Source organism: Microcaecilia unicolor, chromosome 6 (genome assembly GCF_901765095.1).
Source record: "Microcaecilia unicolor chromosome 6, aMicUni1.1, whole genome shotgun sequence".
NCBI classification, from domain to species: domain Eukaryota; kingdom Metazoa; phylum Chordata; class Amphibia; order Gymnophiona; family Siphonopidae; genus Microcaecilia; species Microcaecilia unicolor.
This window is the reverse complement of record NC_044036.1, coordinates 189,197,556-189,222,495: the sequence shown is the minus strand read 5'-3', so window position 1 is coordinate 189,222,495 and position 24,940 is coordinate 189,197,556. Positions and strand designations below refer to the sequence as shown.

The 24,940-nt window shown below is 44.6% G+C and overlaps 1 pseudogene; it reads left to right on the top strand.

Annotated features, from left to right (window-relative positions):
• The first annotated feature begins 1,907 nt into the window (after positions 1-1,907).
• On the top strand, positions 1,908-2,639 carry LOC115472493 (annotated as a pseudogene).
• Positions 2,640-24,940: the final 22,301 nt, after the last annotated feature.

The following is a 24,940-nucleotide window of genomic DNA, read 5'->3' as shown; positions in this document are numbered from 1 at the left end:
TTGTGGATATCCTGGAAACATGACTAACTCAAGGTATTCCAAGGACTGTGCTTGGCAATCCCTGCTGTAGGGGATCATTCCATGGTGAAATCTGCTGGATAATACAGGCTTCCTTAATTTGCATACTTGGACAAAACTTTTGCAGCAGGAAAATAATCATCTGAAATCTCCTAGAGACAATACATAATACTTTTAGATCAGAATACAAATGAAGGGTTCATTTGCAAAACCCTTTAAGTCCAAAATGGTCTTAGCGGGTTTTGGAAATCATCCCTTCAAATACATGTTTTTTGCTTTTATTTATTTATTGCATTGGTATCCCACATTTTCCCACCTATTTGCAGGCTCAATGTGGCTTACAGAGATCTGTTATGGCATTGTCATTCCAGGGTGTCAGATACAATTGTGATGCAAAGAGATTAAGGATGGGAAAGAAGTTTTCAGAGAATAGATATAGAAAGATGATTTTCAGATTGGGGTGGATTGGTGAGGTGTTTAAAGTTAAGCTATGGGTCCTCTTTGTAGGCCTTATTGAAGAAATACGTCTTCAGGGATTTACGAAAGTTGGATATTTCGTCGATTGTTTTCAAGTCAGCTAGTAGTGCGTTCCACAACTGGTGTACTCATATAAGAGAAGGAGGTCACATGTTATATGCTTGTATTTTAGTCCTTTACAGCTGGGGAAGTGTAGATTAAGAAATTTTCGGGATGATCTTTTGGCATTTTCTGGACGGTATGTCCACGAGGTTTAGCATGTAAGTCGGGGCGTCACCGTGGATGATTTTGTGTACAGTCGTACAGATCTTGAACGTGGTCCATTCCTTAAGTGGGAGCCAGTGAAGTTCTCTCTTAGGGGTTTTGCAACTTTCATATTTTGGTTTTCCAAATATGAGTCTGGCGGCAGTATTTGGGCTGTTTGATGTTTCTTGGCTGTCTGTTCTTTGCAACCCACATACAGTGCATTGCAGTAATCCAGATGACTTAGTACCATTGACTGTACCAGGATATGAAAGATGGATCTCAGGAGGAAAGGTCCAGTGTGGCAGGAAAGAACAAAGGAGACCAATGGGGGGGGGACAGGGAAGGAAGCAGAGCAGGTGGTAGAAGGGATAGAAATTAGTGGACTGGAAGAAGTGAGTGACCTGGGAAGGATATTAGGGAACCAAATGAGAGAGCAAGAGAATGAGGAAATAAATGTCTCAGCCTGACACATGAGATGAAAGGTATCCATGCAAGACACAAGTTTCTTGTAACTTTTTGACTGCAGGTAAATTCTGTCACACTTGCCATGATTGCAAAATTTCAGGACACCAGGAAACCAGCGACCCATGCTATGCTTTTCTTTAGTTTTAGAATTTAGAGTGTTTGTGCTACATGAGGTTCTGAGACTTCCTTACTGACACTGTGACGTCACTTTTAAAGGGCATCATATAGTGGATCACATAGTGACTGCAGAATTAATATTTAGTTAGTCTAGCAGGGACTACTGAGAACATCCTCTTTCTTATCCCATTGCTGGGATGACAGGGGCAACTGTCATGGACATCTTGGCACAGATGTGATCAATAACTAAGATTTGTAGCTGTAAACCCACATGAAAAAAAAAAACTGGATCCAAGGCAACTTTACAACAGTCCTTCTGCTGGTGGGAAAATTCAAGATGCTGAATGCTCCAGAATCATGTGGAGCTCATCTTCCTCCAACTCTCCTACAAACTACAGGGATCTGGCCGCAATTGTGATAGACACAGGCACTGGCTATACCAAGTCAGGCTTCTCTGGGGATGAAAAACCAAGATCTGTACTGAAGACCACTGTTGGGGTCCCCATGGTGACAGTTACAGATGTTCTATATTATATTGGCGATAACATTCCCAACATAGTAACAGTGTGGAAAAGAGGAAGGTGATGACCTATGGCATTGTAACAGACTGGGAAGCCCTGGAATGTTATGGCATCATATCTTTTACCTAGAGCTAATATCTGTCCTGAGGAGTTGGCTGTCCTTGGTTACAGATGTGCCTATGTCCCCGCTAAACCAATCGTGAGAAGACTGCTGAGCTTCTTTTTGAGAACTTTGGTGTGCCTGCTATGTATATTTCACACCAATCCCTGCTGTCCTTGTACTCCTGTGGACGTGTCTCTGGATTGGTGGTGGAATCTGGTCATGGCACATCCTATACAACCCCAATTGACGATGGCTACCTTTTACCACATGCAACTTACCGTCTGGATCTGGCAGGTGATGTGCTGACAAGCTACCTGTCCAAACTGATGGCAGAATGTGGAAACCCATTTTATGAAGATGAAATGGATCTAGTGTGTGATATTAAGGAAAAATGTTGCTATGTGACCAGTGACTATGACACAGAGATCCGAGGCAATGAAAAAAATTATCTGATGGACTTTACTCTCCCTGATGGCCATGTGATCTCCATTGGTAGTGAGAGGTTCCGATGCCCTGAAGCTATCTTCAACCCCACTGTCCTGGGCCTCACTGATGGTGGCCTCCATGTCCAGGCTATGACTAGTGTTCAGAAGTGTGAACTGAGCAGCAGGCTAACCTTCTTGCTAATGTGGTGGTGTGCAGGTGTTCCTCCCTGTTCCACGGCTTCTCAGAGAGGATCAAGAAGGAGTTGAGTAAGCAAGCAAACAGCATGTTCACTGTCAATGTCTTGGCTTCACAACACAGGAAGTTCTCTGCATGGCTGGGGGGTTCAGTCACTGCTTCCCTTGATTCCTTCCAGAACCTCTGGATTGACCACGCACCTTTACAATGAAAAGGGGCCTTCTGTGGTCCATCGGTACTGCTTTTAAAGGAGTACCTGGGGTGGGGGTGGGGGGGAATCAAAGAACTGAGGATGTGGAGAGTTCAATGGAGGAAGGGAGCATGTGAAGCTCAAAAGTTGTGTCCATAGAGTATTGCCTAGAATGAAATAAAGTTCCTTTTAAGGTGAATATGTCTGGGATTAGCATGTGCTTTCAGCAAATGCAGTAAGATTTCAAACAGCAATAATCAGGCTTAAACTTACATCTCAGAGCAGAAGTGGGCAATCTGCAGCCCGCAGACTAAATGCAGTTTGCCACTGATTTTGATGCAACCCGTGAGACAATGGGAAGTATACAAAGAAAACATCATTAACCAGAGTTTTGTAATTGTAAATACTGTATTTCATAAATATGTTTGGAATAGTCAGTTTAGCAGTTTGTTTCCATCATTTTTAGCTAAATTTTTATTTATTTATTTATTGTCACTGAAGGTCTATGGAGCTCTGTGCATTGTCGGTTCTGATATTACATAATGTTGTGGCCTGCTAGGGTTAGTTCTGACATTCATGCAGCCTTCTGAGGATAAGGTTGCCTGCCCCTGTCTCAGAAGATTCTCATCATGTATTGCTTGTCAAAAGGACCAAATTTCAGAATACATTGTATATTAATGTGACCTGAATACTCTCTGATAAATAGATTTCTGAATGGAGCTGTCCCTGAAATGACTATTAAACATAGTGCATCCAGCCTCCTCGCCTAGGAACCAATTAATATACAGGGCAATCAGTTTAAAACTTGATTCAATAGCCTAAGACTACGCAAAAGGCAAGGACATCAAATGCAAAAAGAGAGGAATTTATTTATTTATTTGTTGCATTTGTATCCCACATTTTCCCACCTCTTTGCAGGCTCAATGTGCTTTCAATACATCATGAATAGTGGAAACATATAAGAAAATATTGCATTTAGCATTACAGAAGGAACATGGGTTATATGATAATGGTAAAACATATTAGTAGTTTAACAAGCAAATTTTACACAAAGGGATCAACATAAGAAAATTAGGGGTCTGATTATGCAGCCAGCATTCTGCTGGTGATAGAAGTGTCTTTTTGAAAAGCAAATCTGTGGTGTTATATGGATAGATGCTACCACCTAAAATTAATTCATATGTAGTGGCATTTATCTGTATACAGAATCAGTGCGTTTTTTTCTAGTGAAAAAGGTGCCGGTACCAAATGCCAGGACACCTTTCAGGGGTGGGGTGATCACTGAGGGACCCACCCCACAATAGCCAGGCCCCCTGCAACCAGTCACAGAATCTGTGACAAGGCAGAATTGGTGTGTAGCAGCCTGAGCTCTTCATTAAAACTTGGGGACCATCAAGGTCAATTTTAGCAGATAATGGGAAAGGTGCTGGTACTCAGTACCCCCAAGTACCCCTCAAAAAAAAGCCCTGTACAGAATGAACAAGAATGAAGGGAGGAAGAAACAAAGCTATATGCAGAGTAGTGCTGGCACTTAACTTTATGCATTGATCTGCTTAAATATTTCAACACTACTATAAAAATCTTCTCTAGAGTATTATATTCATTATATTAAAAGCAACTTAATTTTAATTTATCAAAACCACATTAAAGTGTAAACCTTCAAACTACTCATTCAAACCACACAACTGCCACAGAGCTACCAATCACTTCAACCATTCAACCACCAAATCTTGCACTACTTTTCATAGGACTATACATAGCCCCTACATAAACCCATAAACTGATCAATTACAAAGCCTCAGGTGAAAAAATTCTTTCTTGTTTATAAGCAAATATGTATATAGAACAGGCACATCCAGAATGGGAGGCAAACCCAAGAAATTAATTTGGGAAATAAACAATGTTATCAATATTTCTTCTGTAGCGTTAAATCTACTCAATTAGAAGTTATAAACAGGGGTTTACCCATTTGTATCTTCAGGGAAATATGATGCGTTTACAACACGTCAGGGGATATATAGATTTTTTTAGAGAACTGAGACTGCGTGTTTATTTTGCTGATCAGAATGTACAGGAAAATAGAGGTTCAATTACGAGGTAGGTAAAAACTCTAGATGAATTCCCCAGGAAACCTGGATGCATCTATCGTAGCCTTTCAATGGCTAGTATTAAGAGGTTCTTTCTATTTTGGAGCATCCAATTTAAATAGAGAACTAAATTGTCTCGTGCCCAATGGGAAATGTTTACAAGACTTAATTAACAACGCTTCAATAATAGTACAAAGGGCTGATAAGGGAGGGGCCATAGTGGTTATGGATCGAGTTAAATGTATTCAAGATGGCATGGATCAATTACAGTACAATATTATAGAGCCATTGATTATGAATCCTACAATTGAATTACAATGAAAGATTATGGAATGTGTAACTCAGGCTGTAGATGCAGGAGTTTTGTCCCACAAAGAATCCTGATTCTTATGTTGTCAATATCCAAGATTCCGTATATATATTTTGCTCCAAAAATCCATAAGTCCCTTTTGAACCCTGCTGTACAACCTATAGTATCTACAAGGGGCTCAATTTTGGAGCCTCTGTCTTAGTAGATAGATACTATTTTACGTCCTTTAGTTGCCCAGGCTGATTCATATCTAAGGGATTCTATTTATTTTATTCATTGGAAGAGGTTGAGGTTCACTAAGAGTGACAATGTTTTGTTGGTTACCAAAGATGGGGAAGCGTTGTACTCAAACGTTCCCCAAGATCAGGCAGTGGATATGGCATGCCAATATCTTCATGTGTCACAAAGTACTCCAATAGCTGAAAATACTTTAATTGTTGCAAATACATGTACATATATTATAAACAAACATATGCAATTTTCTACGGAACCCACTTCCACATGCCTTTCACACTGACCACACCACAAGCACCCCAAACTGCAAAAGTCAGCTCAACATCATACCTTTAAATCTTTCCTCTTTAAAGTTATCTCTATAGTACAAAAGGGAAATTCAAACTTTAATTGAATAATAATTCCATAAATTAAGAAAGTTTGAGTAAATAGTTTGTGGGTGTCTCTCAAATAGAGAATATTTAAACAAAACGGAACCTCAAATCTCCCGATACAGGAAAAAATACAAATGTATCAAAGCCCTCTATCAACTTAGGAGTCCGTTTATATCATTGGTTCCAGCAAGGAAACAAGGGTGGAAAACCAATCAGTCGCAAAACTCACTATGAGTGAGAAAATCGAGTGATTAAAAAAAACCCCTAACTCCTTACTAATTTACCCTACTGAGGGACACCGAACACCAAACTAAATTAAACTGAATCTAACTCAAGTAATTATAGAGACTGCAAAATCAAACCCTAATTCCACATCACCCAACTGGTAACTTCAAGTTTCATCTAAATCCCATGTAAAAATCAGTAGTACTTAGCTTGAAAAACATGGGAGAGAATCCAAACCGGTACTGCTAGGGGAAATTTCTGGTCCCAGTCTCTTATACGATATTATACGCTGGAACCAATTATATAAACGGACTCCTAAGTTGATAGAGGGCTTTTGATACATTTGTATTTTTCCTCTATCGGGAGATTTGAGGTTCCATTTTGTTTAAATATTCTCTATTTGAGAGACACCCACAAACTTTACTCAGACTTTCTTAATTTATGGAACTGTTTAAAGTTATGCCATTGACTTTTGCAGTTTCCTCGGAAGCCTTCTCCCTGCCGCGCAGTGCCGCCACGCAAGCAAACAAGCAAGCAAGCAAGCATTACATGCAGCTGGTGATGGTATATATGTGAATGCTCAAGCACTTACCAAGATCCTTCATTTAAATTTGGAGCTTGTCATTTAAATATGGAGTTCGTTGATTTTGGATTTTGAATTTTGAAACAGCTATTACCTGCTCTTTCACATTATCAAATGGTTGCTATATTTATGATAGTGATTTGTGGTCACCACTTTGAGACTCTGTTTGCAATGACTGTATGGTTAAAAACATTTCACAAGCCTGTCAAAGTTAAGTGAGACCATGTGTTTTGTACTTACAGTACAAGTTTGTTACGTTCTTTACATAGAGCTGGACTATTTGATCGAGGTGTATGCATCTGGGGTGCTTGTGGGTGTGTCAGTGTGAAAAGCATGTGGAAGTGAGTTCTGTAGAAATTGCGTATGTTTGTTTATAATATATGTATATGTACATGTATTTGCAACAATCTTAAAGTATTGTTATTCAGCTATTGGAGTACGTCGGTGCCGGGGAAAATGGTAGAGGCTATTATTAAAAACAAAATTACAGAGCACATCCGAAGACATGGATTACTGAGACCAAGTCAGCATGGCTTTTGTGTGGGGAAATCTTGCCTGACCAATTTACTTCAATTCTTTGAAGGAGGTGAACAAACCATGTGGACAAAGGGGATTCGGTTGATATTGTGTATCTGGATTTTCAAAAGGCGTTTGACAAGGTACCTCATGAAAGGCTACAGAGGAAATTGGAGGGTCATGGGATAGGAGGAAATGGCCTATTGTGGATTAAAAACTGGTTGAAGGATAGGAAACAGAGAGTGGGGTTAAATGGGCAGTATTCACAATGGAGAAGGGTAGTTAGTGGGGTTCCTCAGGGGTCCGTGCTAGGACCGCTGCTTTTTAATATATTTATAACTGATTTAGAGATGGGAGTAACTAGCTAGGTAATTAAATTTGCTGATGACACAAAGTTATTCAAAGTCGTTAAATCGCGACAGGATTGTGAAAATTACAAGAGGACCTTACAAGACTGGGAGACTGGGCGGCCAAATGGCAGATGATGTTTAATGTGAGCAAGTGCAAGGTGATGCATGTGGGAAAAAGAACCCGAATTATAGCTACGTCATGCAAGGTTCCACGTTAGGAGTTACGGACCAAGAAAGGGATCTGGGTGTCGTCGTCGATAACACACTGAACCCTTCTGCTCAGTGTGCTGCTGCGGCTAAGAAAGCGAATAGAATGTTGGGTATTATTAGGAAAGGTATGGAAAACAGGTGTGAGGATGTTATAATGCCGTTGTATCGCTCCATGGTGCGACCGCACCTTGAGTATTGTGTTCAATTCTGGTCGCCGCATCTCAAGAAAGATATAGTAGAAACTGGAAAGGTGCAGCGAAGGGCGACTAAAATGATAGCGGGGATGGGACGACTTCCCGCCCGAAACCGGCTCGTGCCGGCCAGTCTTCTTTTTGTCCGCGCGCGTACGGTCGTGTTTCCTGTTCGCGCCCCTAAAGTTGACCTCGCGCGTCTCCTTTTTTGGTTTCGCTACAAAAAAAAGATTGGAAGAGGACCTTTCCGGTCTTTTTCCCTTCCCGCTACTTCCAGTTTTTGCCCCGGTAAGTTTTCTTTCGTCTTCGGGGTAGGTCTTTTTCAGGGCCTCGGTCGAATTTTTTTCTTCCCCTCGTTTTTGGTGCCTACCGCAATTACAAGTTTCGATTTTGCCGGCGAGATTTTTCCGCCCATGTCATCGAAGTTCTCCCAAGCGGCTTCAAGAAGTGCACCCAGTGCGCCCGGGTAATCTCGCTCACTGACAGCCCGCAGGCCTGTAGTCTGTGCTCTCTTTTACAAAAGCGGGACTCAGGTAGCGAGATTGGCCCAGTGGACGTTTTGTTCTCGGGTCCTCTTCTCGGCATCGGCACCGGGGGTTATCGAGTGCATCGACGTCTCCAGCGTCCAGACCGTCATCCTTGGCCGCCAGTGCATCGAGTGCATCGAGGCATCGACCCTCTGCATCGGCGCTGAGACATCGGACGACTGTGTCGACTGTCGGTGGTACCGGGACCTCGTCTGCTGATGTCGTCGGACGGTGGTGCTTCGTCTGGAGTGCAGGTGAGGGCTGTCCATTCCCCTGCTGGTGGCGGTGAGCCTTCGGGTGGGTCTCCCCTACCCTGAGGGCTCCTGTGGTACAGCCCCCCCGAGACCGACCTTCTTCGGCCTCGGCCCCGAGAGGGAAGCGAACGGCTGGATTCTACGTCCTCCTCGTCGGTGCCGGGAAGCCCAGTGACGTGCTTCGTCCCAAGAAGTCGAAGAAGCATCGACACCGGTCCCCTTCCCGTGTCAGCACCGAGAGCTCTGGGTCGCCGAGGGAGTCGGCACCCAGCAGGCATCGGCACCGAGAGGCCGCTCATCCTCTGTTCAGGAGGGTGTCGATGCGCTCCACTCTGGACAGCCCGAAACAGCCTCCACGCCCGGAACAGACTCTGACATCGACACCTGCATCCGGCTTCCACGTCTTTCTCAAGCCGCTCTGCATGAGAGTCTCCGGGCCGTTCTCCCAGAGATTCTGGGAGAGCTGTTGCGCCCTTCCCCTCCGGTACCGGGGGTGCTTGCACCTCCGGTACCGTCGAGTGAGGCGCCGGCTGGCCCTTGCCCGGGGTGAGGTCTCCGACATCGGTGCCCGCTTGCGGGTACTGACTGCGGTCGCCTCCCAGGAAGGCTCCCCGACTACGTCGGCGGAGGGAGCTTCGCCGGTGCGGGCACGGGAGGTCTACCTCTCGACGCTCCCCACCGTGGCCGGGGTTCCACGGAGTCGCGCCGGGGCACGGCTTCAGACACAGGTTCGTGAACTTGTGTCTGATACCGATGGTGAGACCTCGTGGGAGGAAGAGGAGGGACATCAGATATTTCTCTGACGAGGAGTCTGATGGTCTCCTTCTGATCCACTCCCTCTCCTGAAAGGCAGCTTTCTCCTCCCGAGAGTCTGTCTTTCGCTTCCTTTGTCCGGGAGATGTCTACGGCCATCCCCCCTTCCCGGTGGTTGTGGAGGACGAAGCCCAGGGCTGAAATGTTGAGCTCCTGGACTATCCTTCTCACCTAGGACGCGTCCACAGTACCCATGCATCATGTCCTCAAAAAGGACCATTGCTGGCGAACTGGACCAAGCCATTAACTAACCCTCACATTCCCAAGAAGATCAAGTCCCAGTACCGGATCCATGGGGACTCAGAGCTGATGCGCACTCAGTTGCCTCACGACTCTGGAGTTGTGGATTTGGCCCTAAAGAAGGCTAAGAGTTCTAGGGAGCATGCTTCGGCGCCCCCGGGCAAAGACTCTAGAACCTTAGACTCCTTTGGGAGGAAGGCCTACCATTCCTCTATGCTCGTGGCCAAAATTCAGTCGTACCAGCTCTACACGAGCATACACATGCGGAACAATGTGCGGCAGTTGGCGGGCTTGGTGGACAAGCTCCCCTCTGAGCAAGCCAAGCCTTTTCAGGAGGTGGTCAGGCAGCTGAAGGCGTGCAGAAAATTCCTGGCCAGAGGGGTGTATGACACCTTTGATGTTGCGTCCAGGGCTGCTGCTCAAGGTGTGGTGATGCGCAGACTCTCATGGCTGCGTGCCTCCGACCTAGAGAATAGACTCCAGCAGTGGATTGCGGACTCGCCTTGCCGTGCGGATAACATTTTTGGAGAGAAAGTCGAGCAGGTGGTAGAGCAGCTCCACCAGCGGGATACCGCTTTCGACAAGTTCTCCCGCCGGCAGCCTTCAGCTTCTACCTCTACAGGTAGACGATTTTTTGGGGGAAGGAGGACTGTTCCCTACTCTTCTGGTAAGCGTAGGTACAATCCTCCTTCTCGACAGCCTGCGGCCCAGGCTAAGCCCCAGCGCGCTCGCTCTCGTCAGCAGCGTGCGCCTCAGCAAGGCCCCTCGGCTCCCCAGCAAAAGCAAGGGACGAGCTTTTGACTGGCTCCAGCAGAGCATAGCTGACATCCAAGTGTCAGTGCCGGGCGACCTGCCAGTCGGAGGGAGGTTGAAAGCTTTTCACCAAAGGTGGCCTCTCATAACCTCCGATCAGTGGGTTCTCCAAATAGTCCGGCAAGGATACACCCTCAATTTGGCCTCAAAACCTCCAAATTGTCCACTGGGAGCTCAGTCTTACAGCTTCCAGCACAAGCAGGTACTTGCAGAGGAACTCTCCGTCCTTCTCAGCGCCAATGCGGTTGAGCCTGTGCCATCCGGGCAAGAAGGGCTGGGATTCTATTCCAGGTACTTCCTTGTGGAAAAGAAAACAGGGGGGATGCGTCCCATCCTAGACCTAAGGGCCCTGAACAAATATCTGGTCAAAGAAAAGTTCAGGATGCTTTCCCTGGGCACCCTTCTCCCCATGATTCAGGAAAACGATTGGCTATACTCTCTGGACTTGAAGGACGCCTACACGCACATCCCGATACTGCCAGCTCACAGACAGTATCTGCGATTTCAGCTGGGCACACGTCACTTCCAGTACTGTGTGCTACCCTTTGGGCTCGCCTCTGAGCCCAGAGTGTTCACGAAGTGCTTGGCTGTAGTAGCAGTGGCACTTCGCAGACTGGGGGTACACGTGTTCCCATATCTCGACGATTGGCTGGTGAAGAACACATCCGAGGCAGGAGCTCTACAGTCCATGCAGATGACTATTCGCCTCCTGGAGCTACTGGGGTTTGTGATAAATTATCCAAAGTCCCATCTTCTCCCAGTGCAGAAACTCGAATTCATAGGAGCTCTGCTGGATTCTCGGACGGCTCGCACCTATCTCCCAGAGACGAGAGCCAACAACTTGTTGTCCCTCATCTCACGGGTGCGAGCGTCCAAGCAGATCACAGCTCGGCAGATGTTGAGATTGCTGGGCCACATGTGACTCCCATGGCCCGCCTTCACATGAGATCTGCCCAATGGACCCTAGCTTCCCAGTGGTTTCAGGCTGCTGGGGATCTAGAAGACGTGATCCACCTGTCCACGAGTTTTCTCAAATCCCTGTATTGGTGGACGATTTGGTCCAATTTGACTCTGGGACGTCCTTTCCAAATTCCTCAGCCACAAAAAGTGCTGACTATGGATGCGTCTCTCCTGGGGTGGGGAGCTCATGTCGATGGGCTTCACACCCAAGGAAGCTGGTCCCTCCAGGAACGCGATCTGCAGATCAATCTCCTGGAGTTACGAGCGGTCTGGAACGCTCTGAAGGCTTTCAGAGATCGGCTGTCCCACCAAATTATCCAAATTCAGACAGACAACCAGGTTGCCATGTATTACATCAACAAGCAGGGGGGCACCGGATCTCGCCCCCTGTGTCAGGAAGCCGTCAGCATGTGGCTCTGGGCTCGCCGTCATGGCATGGTGCTCCAAGCCACATATCTGGCAGGCGTAAACAACAGTCTGGCCGACAGGTTGAGCAGGATTATGCAACCTCACGAGTGGTCGCTCAATTCCCGTGTAGTGCGACAGATCTTCCAGGTGTGGGGCACCCCCTTGGTAGATCTCGTCGCATCTCGAGCCAACCACAAAGTCCCTCAGTTCTGTTCCAGGCTTCAGGCCCACGGCAGACTGGCATCGGATGCCTTCCTCCTGGACTGGGGGGGAGGGTCTGCTGTATGCTTATCCTCCCATACCTCTGGTGGGGAAGACTTTGTTGAAACTCAAGCAAGACCGAGGCACCATGATTCTGATTGCTCCTTTTTGGCCGCGTCAGATCTGGTTCCCTCTTCTTCTGGAGTTGTCCTCCGAGGAAACGTGGAGATTGGAGTGTTTTCCGACCCTCATCACACAGGACGAAGGGGCGCTTCTGCATCCCAACCTCCGGTCCCTGGCTCTCACGGCCTGGATGTTGAGAGCGTAGACTTTTCCTCTTTGGGTCTGTCAGAGGGTGTCTCCCGCATCTTGCTTGCTTCCAGGAAAGATTCCACTAAGAGGAGTTACTTCTTTCTATGGAGGAGGTTTGCCATCTGGTGTGACAGCAAGGCCCTAGATCCTCGCTCTTGTCCTACACAGACCCTGCTTGAATACCTTCTGCACTTGTCTGAGTCTGGTCTCAAGACCAACTCTGTAAGGGTTCACCTTAGCGCAATCAGTGCATACCATTACCGTGTGGAAGGTAAGCCGATCTCAGGACAGCCTTTAGTTGTTCGCTTCATGAGAGGTTTGCTTTGTCAAAGACCCCTGTCAAGCCTCCTACAGTGTCATGGATCTCAATGTCGTTCTCACTCAGCTGATGAAACCTCCTTTGAGCCACTGAACTCCTGCCATCTGAAGTACTTGACCTGGAAGGTCATTTTCTTGGTGGCAGTTACTTCAGCTCGTAGAGTCAGTGAGCTGCAGGCCCTGGTAGCCCAGGCCCCTTACACCAAATTTCATCATAACAGAGTAGTCCTCCGCACTCACCCTAAGTTCTTGCCAAAGGTTGTGTCGGAGTTCCATCTGAACCAGTCAATTGTCTTGCCAACATTCTTTCCCCGTCCTCATTCCTGCCCTGCTGAACGTCAGCTGCACACATTGGACTGCAAGAGAGCATTGGCCTTCTATCTGGAGCGGACACAGCCCACAGACAGTCCGCCCAATTGTTTGTTTCTTTTGATCCCAACAGGAGGGGAGTGGCTGTGGGGAAACGCACCATATCCAATTGGCTAGCAGATTGCATTTCCTTCACTTACGCCCAGGCTGGGCTGGCTCTTGAGGGTCATGTCACGGCTCATAATGTTAGAGCCATGGCAGCGTCGGTAGCCCACTTGAAGTCAGCCACTATTGAAGAGATTTGCAAAGCTGCGACGTGGTCATCTGTCCACACATTCACATCTCATTACTGCCTGCAGCAGGATACCCGACACGACAGTCGGTTCGGGCAGTCAGTGCTTCAGAATCTGTTCGGGGTTTAGAATCCAACTCCACCCCCCTAGGCCCAATTTTTATTCTGTTCCAGGCTACACTCTCAGTTAGTTGGATAAGTTGTTAGGTCAATCTCAGTTATGTCCTCGCCGTTGCGAGGCCCAATTGGCCATGTTTGTTGTTTTGAGTGAGCCTGGGGGCTAGGGATACCCCATCAGTGAGAACAAGCAGCCTGCTTGTCCTCGGAGAAAGCGAATGCTACAACCTGTAGAAGGTATTCTCCGAGGACAGCAGGCTGATTGTTCTCACAAACCCGCCCGCCTCCCCTTTGGAGTTGTGTCTTCCCTTCTCTTTGTCTTGCTACATATGAGACTGGCCGGCACGAGCCGGTTTCGGGCGGGAAGACGGCCGCGCATGCGCGGTGCGCACCGGCGCGCGAGGGCTAGCAAAGACTTTGCTAGTGAAGATTCCGGATTGGAGGGGCTGCCGGGGACGTCACCTATCAGTGAGAACAATCAGCCTGCTGTCCTCGGAGAATACCTTCTACAGGTATGTAGCATTCGCTTTATCTTGGTAAGAATTAAAGAATTGCTTTTCTCATATGCTGGCTTTCCTATTCTTTATCTGTCTAAATTGTGGGTGGCTGGTACATAATAATTTGGAGTAGTAGTAAAAAGAGCAGCCTTTTAGGAAAAACAACCCTTTCTTCCCTCTCTCCCCTGGTCCAACATTTCTCCCTTTCCCATTCTTCCCTCCTATCTGCCCCAGGCCCAATCTCTTTCTTTTCCCTCCATTCTTTCATCCCCTTTGCCCCTGAGCCCCATATCTCTCCTTCCCTCCATTCCTCCTCCCCTCTCTGCCCTCAGGTTCAACATCTTCCCTGCTTTCTTCCCTCCACATTCCCCTTCCCTTCTGCCCCCAGGTTGTGCATTCCTCTCTCTCTCTCTCTCTCTTCAGACCCCTGCTCCTGTTCCAGAAGCTTCCCCTCTTCTCTCTTTCTACCCCCCTCGTCAGTCTTGCAGCCCCCCCCTGTCCCCCCCCCCCCCCCAGTATGGCAACTCATCCCTCTCCCAAACCTCCCCAGAACACCTTTAAACATATATTTCTCCTCTAGAGGTGCCCACAGTGTTAGAAATTCACATAATGGTGCCTGTGTCATTCATAGAGCCTTCCCTTTGCCACATTCAGCCTCTGCAGAAACAGGAAATTATTTCAGGAGGAGGGACATGACAAAGGAAAGGATTTATGAACAATGCATGAAGTGTTATGTGAATCACTAAGGCTCTAGAAGGAAGAAACACATGTTTAAAGGTAGACTGGGGGAGGGGAGGTTTAGGAAAGGAGGGATCTGCCAGACTGGGGGAGGGGAGGTTTGGGAAAGGAGGGAGCTGCCCAGTGGTGTGCTGGAGCCGGCTTGCACCGGTTTGCAAAAGCTGGTTGTTAAATTTTCTAAGATCTTGCAAGCCAGTTCTGCACGGCAAGCCGGCTCCGTTGAACAAGGTAAGCGTGGCAGGAGGGCACCACAAGCCATGCTTACCCCGCTTACCTCACCTCCCACAGCCCTCATTTGCCTGCACCCGCCCCGGGGGTTTAAATCTTTTATTTACCTCCGTTGCAGTGGCTGCGTCATTGAAAGCCCTGCCTGTCACTAGCCGTCCCTTCATGAGTTCGTTCCCTCAGAGTCCCACCTTCTTCTGATGTCATTTCCTCTTTCCACGAGGGCGGGACTCTGAAAGAACAAACTCACAAAGGGAAGGCTAGAAACGGGCAGGGCTTTCAATGATGCGGCCGCTGCGACGGAGGTAATAAAAAAGATTTAAACCATGCAGGGTAGCACTGTAGCAGGAAGAAAAAGGGGGGGGGATGTTGGGGAGAGAAGAGGGCGGGCAGGTGGACATGGAGGGGAGGGGAGGGAGGATGGGGGTGAAGGAGAATCGCTGGACATGGATGGGAGTGGGAGGGGAGGGCAGAGGAGAATTGCTGGTATGGATGAATGGAGGGGGGCAGGGGAGAGAATTGATGGATATGGAGGGGGAGAGGAGAATTGCTGGATATGGATGGATAGATGGATGGAGGGCAGAGGACAGGAGAGTTGCTGGACATGGGTGGATGGAGGGGAGGGCAGGGAAGAGGAGAGTTGCTGGACATTGGTGGATAGAGGGGAGAGGAGAGTTGCTGAACATGGCGGATGGAGGGGAGGGGAAAGGAGGGTTGCTGGGAATGGGTGGATGGAGGGGAGGGCAGGGGAGAAAGGAGGGTTGCTGGACAAGGATGGATGGAGGGGAGGGCAGGGGAGAGTTGCTGGACATTGGTGGATGGAGGGGAGAGGAGAGTTGCTGGACATGGCGGATGGAGGGGAGGGGAGAGGAGGGTTGCTGGGAATGGGTGGATGGAGGGGAGGACAGGGGAGAAAGGAGGGTTGCTGGACATGGATGGATGGATGAAGGGGAGGGCAGGGGAGAGGAGAGTTGCTGGACATAGGTGGATGGAGGGGAGAGGAGAGTTGCTGGACATGGGTGGATGGAGGGAAGGGCAGGGGAGAGAGGAGGATTTCTGCAAATGCTTAGTTTGTTTGTCAAAACATCAGACATAGTTTTATAATATTTTGGAGGATCTGATGTTGAATTGTTAAAGGTATTACATAGTAACATAATAACATAGTAGATGACGGCAGAAAAAGACCTGCACGGTCCATCCAGTCTGCCCAAGAAGATAAATTCATATGTGCTACTTTATTTGTACTGTCCTCTTCAGGGCACAGACCGTATAAGACTGGCTAGCCCTATCCCCGCCTCCCACCACCAGCTCTGGCACAGACTATATAAGTCTGCCCAGCACTATCCTCGCCTCCCAACTACCAGTCCCGCCTCCCACCACCAGCTCTGGCACAGACCGTATAAGTCTGCCCAGCACTATCCCTGCCTCCCACCACCGGCTCTGGCACAGACCGTATAAGTCTGCCCAGCACTAGTCCCGCCTCCCAACCACCAGCCCCGGCACAGACCGTATAAGTCTGCCCAGCACTATCCCTGCTTCCCACCACCGGCTCTGGCACAGACCGTATAAGTCTGCCCAGCACTAGTCCCGCCTCCCAACCACCAGCCCCGGCACAGACCGTATAAGTCTGCCCAGCACTAGTCCCGCCTCCCAACCACCAGCCCCGGTACAGACCGTATAAGTCTGCCCAGCACTAGCCCCGCCTCCCAACCACCAGCTCTGCCACCCATTCTAGGCTAAGCTCCTGAGGATCCCTTCCTTCTGCACAGGATTCCTTTATGTTTATCCCATGCATGTTTGAATTCCGTTACCGTTTTCATCTCCACCACCTCCCGCAGGAGGGCATTTCAAGCATCCACCACCCTCTCCGTGAAAAAAATACTTCCTGACATTCTTCTTGAGTCTGCCCCCCTTCAATCTCATTTCATGCCCTCTCATTCTACCGCCTTCCCATCTCCGGAAAAAAGGTTTGTTTGCGGATTAATACCTTTCAAATATTTGAACGTCTGTATCATATCACCCCTGTTTCTCCTTTCCTCCAGGGTATACATGTTCAGGTCCGCAAGTCTCTCCTCATACGTCTTGTAACGCAAATCCCATACCATCCTCGTAGCTTTTCTTTGCACCGCTTCAATTCTGTTTACATCCTTAGCAAGATACGGCCTCCAAAACTGAACACAATACTCCAGGTGGGGCCTCACCAACGACTTGTACAGGGGCATCAACACCTCTTTTCTTCTTTTGGTCACACCTCTCTCTATACAGCCTAGTAACCTATTTTACTTTTATTTATTTATTTTTCTGTGTGTTGTCAGACAATTATGGATGTAAGCCCCACCGATAACCCTCCCCCTTTAGCCTCCCCAAACAGTTGGGCCACCGACCGCCTATGTGGACATGGGTGGATGGAGGGGAGGGCAGGGGAGAGAGGAGGGTTGCTGGACATGAATGGATTGAGGGGAGAAGGGGAGAGAGGCGAATTGTTGGACATGGATGGAGGGGAGGGAAGGGAAGACAAAGGAAGGAGATGAGATGAGGGAAAAGGAAGAGAGGAGAAAAACTACACATGGATGGAGAAAATAGGCAGAAGCTGGATCCACTGGACAGTCAAGTCTGCGGAGAACCCAGCTTTTACTTATGGATGTAGGGCAAGAAATGAAGAAGAAAGGAGGAAAGTAAATAAATAAATGGAAAGGAAGCCCTGGAAACAGAGTTAAGAGGACATATAGCAGCAGAATTTGATACTGGGCCAGCATGATCATAAAAACAAAGTCACCAGACAACAAAGGTAGAAAAAAAATCATTTTATTTTCATTATAGCATTCCCCACCAACATAACTTAGATGTCTCAACACTGCAACACAGTAAAACCATAGATTGTATTTGTCACTATATATTCCTTCCTATCTTCGATCCCTATGTATCTGAATATACTAACCTTACCCAACCCTAATATCAAATTGTATCTGTTTCCATACCGGACTTGGTGATCGCATTTATGGTATTATGTAAGCCACATTGAGCCTGCAAATAGGTGGGAAAATGTGGGATACAAATGTAACAAATAAATAAATTATAGTGTTTGGAATATGTCCACTTTGAGAATCAGGTGCTCAGCGTTAAAAGTTTATATTTATTTACTTATTTATGGCATTTTATCCCACATTAAATATGAATTAGATTGGAACCTGGGAGCATTTAATTTTTTTTTCCTGGAGAGAGTAATGTATTGCCCTCCCCCCAGGCTCTCTCCCCGGCTATAGCCAACTCTGCAATTTTGGGGGGAGGGGTGCGCAGAGGTGGATGGGGGAGGCACACAGGTGGGTGAGGGGTGCAGAGGTGAACCGGGGAGAGAGCCTGTTGTTAAACATTTACCAGCACACCACTGGAGCTACCAGACTATGGGCAGGGGTTGAAAGAAAAGGGGGGGATGCCCAACCTGGGGATGGAAGGGAGAGAGAGATATGAGATGTGCTGGACATGTTGGGAGGGGGGGAAAGATACTGCTGCTAGCTGGTAGCAGGGAGTTGGCCGCTGCACAGAGGCCAGTGAGGCAGGGTTTCAGCACCCTTGATGCATGGTGCCCTGAGCCAGTGTTCACCTGGTCCATGTCTTGAGCCAGCCTTGTCTACAGGATAGGAGAAGACTGCTGGTTAGAGGTTCTGCTATCTGCTGCCTTCCATAATGAAAACTGGCCAATCTGATCATGTAGGGGACAATTCTGTAACTGCATGCCTCCATTTAGTTGGTCTAATAATGTGGGTGGTAAACCTATTCTAGAATAGGAGTGGAGGAGTGGCCTAATGGTTAGAGCACTGGTCTTGGCATTCAGAGGGGGCCAGTTCAAATCCCACTGCTGCTCCTGGTGATCTTGGGCAAATCACTTAACTGTTCATTGCCTCAGGTACAAACTTAGATTGTGAGCCCTACAGAGACAGGGAAATACCCAGTGTACTTGAATGTAACTCACCTTGAACTGCTACTGAAAAGGTGCGAGCAAAATTCAAATAAATAAATAAAACCCTTATGTGCACAAGTTTCCTTCTAGAATATTACTCTAAACCTGAGTCTGTGCACTGAAATATAAGCACAAACATTTACAACAGCTCTATGGCTTTGCTCCACTTATGCCCTGCCCATATTCCTTCCCTGTGAATGCCATGCTAACAATTATGCACTTTGCCATTTGAGCATGTAATTTTAGTTTTATGCATGCTGTAGGCATTTACGCAGGCAAATGTACACTTACCCATATAGGTGGCAATATTCTATAAATTTAAACATGCAAAAGGCCCTTAAATTTAGGTGACCTATTGTAGAATGAGGGGGATACTGGCTAGTTGGCAAACATAGCTATTTCTGTCTACATTACTAAAGATATATTCCAGCCATACAGCATGATCACTTCTTATCCAAATCCATTTTTGCCATTGTCCTTATCTGTACTCCATCAGCTGGGGTAACGGGGAACATACACAGCACTCTTCCCTTCCATGTCTAACCAGAAAAACTATAATCATCTAAATGCTTAGACATGCAGAATCTCAGGTCCCTGTGACATTTATAGATATTTATGTTTATTCATAAAACTTGATATATCACCAATATTGAACAATCCAAGGCTAGGCGATGCACAGTAAAACTCATAGCAAAGGAATGAGAAAAACTCCACCTTTAAAAGGAAAGACAAAAACATTCATATACAAGGGGAAAGGGAGAAGAAGGAAAAAGGTCAGCGTAAGAACTTTCCAGTGATTGCTGCTAATATCTATCCCCAAAATATTTATGGTATCAAAGCTTTTGAAAAAAGGTAGATCTTTAGGCCTAATTTGAAATTTTGGTGAGAGAGCTCTGAGCAAAGTTGCAGTGGGGGTTTGTTCCACATTGAAGGAGACAAAAAGAAAAATGATGATGAACGGGTGGATTCCCAATGGGCTCTCAACGGGGGAGGGAGAACTAGTTGGTAATCATTCAATGAACGTTAATAAACAGGGTGGAGCATAAGGTATGGTGAGTTGCAACAAATAATCTGGGGTACCCTCCCACAGAGCTCACAACATAGCAGATGATGGCAGATAAAGACCTGTACAGTCCATCCAGTCTGCCCAACAAGATAAACTCAATACATATGGTATGTGATACTTCATATGTATACCTGGTCTTGATTTGTCTTTTGCCATTTTCAGAGCATAGACCATAGAAGTCTGCCCAGCACTGTCCATGTTCTAAAATTTCTGAAGTTAACGTTGAAGCCCCTGAAAAGCTACCCTCCAGCCCATCCAAATCTATTTGGCCACGATCAGGGCACAGACCTTAGAAGTCTGCTAGAAGTCTGCCTAGCACTGGCCTTGTTCTCCAACTTCTGAAACTGAATCTGTCCAGCCATGATCAGAGCACAGATTGTAAGAGTTTGCCCAGTACTGCCTTTGCTTCCCAATTACCAGTGTTGCTTTCAAATCTCCGCTAACCTTCTTTGGATCCATTCCTTCTAAACAGAATTCCTTTGGGTTTATCCCACGCATTTTTAAAATTCCGTTACCGTTTTCAGCTGTACCATCTCCTGCGGGAGGGCACTCCAGGTATCTACCACCCTCTATGTGAAAAAATACTTCCTGACATTTTTCCTCAGTCTGCCCCCTTTCGACCTCAATTCATGTCCTCTAGTTCTAGTGCCTTCCCATTTCTGGAAAAGGTTTGTTTACGAATTAATACCTTTCAAATATTTGAATGTCTATATCAGCTCACCCTTGTTTCTCCTTTGCTCCAGAGTATACATGTTCAGGTCAGAAAGTCTGTCCTCATATGTCTTGCAATGCAAATCTTATACCATTTTCGTTGCTTTTCTTTGAACCGCTTCAAGTCTTTTTACATCCTTAGCGAGATAAGGCCTCCAAAGCTGAACACAATACTCCAGGTGGGGCCTCACCAATGACTTGTAGAGGGGCATCAAAACCTCCTTTCCTCTATTAGTTATACCCTTCTCTATGTAGCCTAGCACCCTTCTGGCCGTGGCCACCGCTTTGTCGCATTGTTTCATCACCTTCATATCCTCGGACATCATCACCCAAAGGTCCCTTTCCTGAGCTGAGCTTACCAATCTCTCCCCTCCTATCTGGTATATCTCTTTTGGACCCTATCACTCTGCACTTCTTTGCATTAAATTTTAAATGTCAGACCCTTGACCATTCTTCTAACTTTTGGAGATCCCTTCTCACGGTTTCTTCTCCCTCCAGGGTATCCACTATATTAGCTATCTTCATGTCATCCGCAAAAAAGCAAACTTTTCTTTCAGCAATGTCTCTCACAAATATATTAACAGAATCAGCCCAGCACTGACCCCTGAGGCACTCCACTACTCACCTTTGTTTCCTCCAAGTGGATTCCATATACTACCACCCTCTGCTATCTGTCAGTCAACCAGTTTCCAGTCCAGTTCATCACTTTGGGTCCTAAGTTCAGCCCTCACAGCTTATTCAGGAGTCTTCTTTGAGGGACAGTATCAAAGGGTTTGCTGAAATCCAAGTAGATTACAGCTAGTGCACGTCCTTCATCCAGTTCTTTGGTCACCCAGTCCAAGAAGTCAATAAGATTAATTTAGCAGGATTTTCCCATGGTAAAACCGTGCTGCCTCAGATCCTGTAACCCTTTGCCCTCTAGAAAGTCAACAATCCTTTCCTACAGCAGCGATTATTTTTCTTACCACTGATGTGAGGCTTACTAGCCTGTAGTTTCCCACTTCTTCCCTGTCTCCACTTTTGTGAAGAGGGACATACCACATTAATCAAAGACATTCACAAGATAGCTAGGAAAGGGGAAGTACTACTGATAGGTGATTTTATTATGCCAGACGTGGATTGGGGCATCCCTGCTGTGGGGTCATCTAGAAGCAAGGGGATCTTGGATTTTCTACAGGAAGAATTGTTCCAGTAGTTGATAATGGAACCCACGTGGAATGAAGCTATTTTGGACCTGATCCTTACAAACAGGGAGTGTGTTTCCGATGTTACAGTGGGTGATCATTTGGTATCTAGCAATCACTGGATGATGTGGTTCAATATTAATCAAAAAACAGCGAAGATGACACAGATGAACAAAAAAACGAAAAAGAAAAAAATAATAAGAAAAGGGAAAATTACAAAATATGTGTTAAAAAAGAAAAACTTAAAAAAGGAAAAGGATCTGAGGTATAAAAATCAAAAAAAAGAAGAAAAAGTGGACGACACAAGTAAAATGAATAAAAAAATGAATCAATTTATTAAGGTGATATGACTCGACACAGCTGTGTTTCGGCCCAACTGGCCTGCGTCAGGAGTCTAAATGAAACAAATCATATTTAATTTACAACATATCAATTTTTTACAAAAATTAAAATAATTACATATAAAATAATAACATATATAATGAGAAACAAAGAACAGATGTACTACTATTAATGGTCTATTACTCTATGATATATAGTAGGGAATTTAATTAAATACAATCAGAGATACGTAGATAAAATGCATATTTATAAGAAACTAGAAAAAAATTTTTATTTTATTTATAAATGTATTTCATAATATCACCGCAAATTATGTCTTTAAAATTAAATTAATAATTTTCTATAATTTCTAACCTTAAACTACCATTAAAAGATAAATGAATATATAGTAAGAATGAAAAGCAGGTGTTCTAATATCAACAGTCTATTGTTTTTTGGTACATTGTTTTAAGCAAAGACCTAATTGAATACGATATACAAACAGCCGAAGCTACACAGATAAAATGCATATTTAAAAAAAGAAGAAAGAACTAATAAAAATAATGTCAATCACACAAATTTAATTTTATCTATCAAAGAATCTCATATTATCATTAAGAACTATACCTTTAAAAGCTGATTGTTTAAAGTTCCTAAGTATTTTTTATGTATATATAATATATTGTAAATAAAAAATAATATTAATAAAATATGTACAACTACAATGTCTAATACGTTTTCAAAAAAACTTATTATTCATTATAGGATTTACCTGTTACACCATGTGTGTATTTTCTAGCAGTGTAAATTCTTGTAGAGTATTCAATAGGACACACCGTGATTCAATAACACTGTGCCTTTAAAAAGGCTATGTGCGTGGTTTAGGGACAATCTATTTAACAGAAAAAAGGAAACAAAATGTGGACATAGATATTTGCAGTCTAACTATACTTCTCCTTGGTATCTATTGTCGGTCATATAACACATGTAAGTTATGTATCATCTTGTCCGTAATTCTATTTATAAACATATGCTTTGTATTGGAACTCAAGACAAAATGCAATGTTCTCACGATGTGTATAACGGAAGTATATAAAGTGAAGTAATTTATCTATGAGTAGAGGTCTTATCGCCATCCTTACACATCTCAAATAATCTTCTACAAACGTTATATAGATGATATCTTGATCTTATGGGATGGTGACGAAAATCAACTACTAGAGTTTTTTGACTGGATTAATGGTCTAGATAAGTATCTACAGTTTAAGATACAATATAACAGGAGCCAGATTTCATATTTAGATATTCAGATCATTAAAACTCCATATAGACTAATCACACAAGTCTTCAAAAAACCAACAGATCGTAACACCTATTTACATTTTCAAAGTTTCCATAATCGAAGTCTCAAGACTAATCTTCCTTATTCCCAATTTCTAAGACTAAGAAGACTATGTACGACCCTCGAAGATTTTGAATTTCATGCACAAGAAATGTCCCAGCGCTTTATCCAGAGAGGGTATCCTATTCAAGTAGTAGAACAATGTAAAAACAAAGCAAGGATACAAGAGAGAGAACAATTACTCATTCATAAAAAGGAAAAGAAGACTCCTGAATTAATATGTACTTTAAAATATTCAACAATTTCAAATCAGATTAAGAAAATTATTCACAAAAATTGGCATATCTTAGAAACTCATTCATGTTTTCAAGAATCTCGTCCTACTATTGCTTATGCAAGAAATAAAAATTTAAAAGAACACTTAGTCCCTTCAACACTTCCAGAAGAAATCTCAGGTGAAACAATATTCTTTGGACACTATCCATGTGGGAAATGCACAGTTTGCCAACATTGCATTACTTTACAAAATTTTACACATCCAGTTACCAAAAAGATTTTGTCATTGAAACATTCCACAAACTGCACAACTACCCAAGTAATATATGTGATTCAATGTCCATGCGAACTTTTATATGTAGGCAAAACAAAAAGAATGGTTAAAACGAGGATTATAGAACATAGGTCCTGCATCAGTAGACACATCACGACAGCCCCTCTGGTCAATCATTGGTATGAGGCAGAACATACAATAGATGACTTAAAATTTTTCATCATTAAACATATTCAAAAGAAATGGAGAGGTGGCAATATAGATAACATTTTATTGAAAGAAGAACAACGTCTCATCTATACGCTTAATACTGTTTCACCTCATGGTCTAAACATGGAATTAGATTTAATTCCTTTTGTGTGATTGTATTCGTTGTCACACATTGCTAAGTTTCCTTCTTCCATACTTTTATTAAGGTGTTTACCACCTTACATTGGGTAGAATATAGATATATATTTACTCCAAGACTTCATTCATCAAAATAGAAATTTTAATATATTATCTATACAAATTTAGAACTATTTTTTGTTTCTCATGATGATTATTATTATTCTTTTCTCTGTATCATTTTACTTTCTTTCTCCGTATCATTTTCCTTTAGAACGTAATATGTGGTTCATAAATTACCTTTGTTAAAAAAATTTTCCTATATTAATACAAAATCACAATATTCAATACTCAACCAGAAGTTCATAATCATTACACATAGATTACTATTCTTTATAGTTTTTAGAAGATTAACATAAAGCATTTTCAAAAAATTTCTTTTAATCAACAAATTTTATTTTAAACACTTCATACACACTCATTTTATCAATATATATAAATCTTTATAATCAATAGTACACAATATCTCCATACATAGTTTTATTTTATAGAACATCGAAAAATAATACAAGTTCTTGAGATTAAATTCATTCAGTTGCTATTTTGCATCTACCATTCA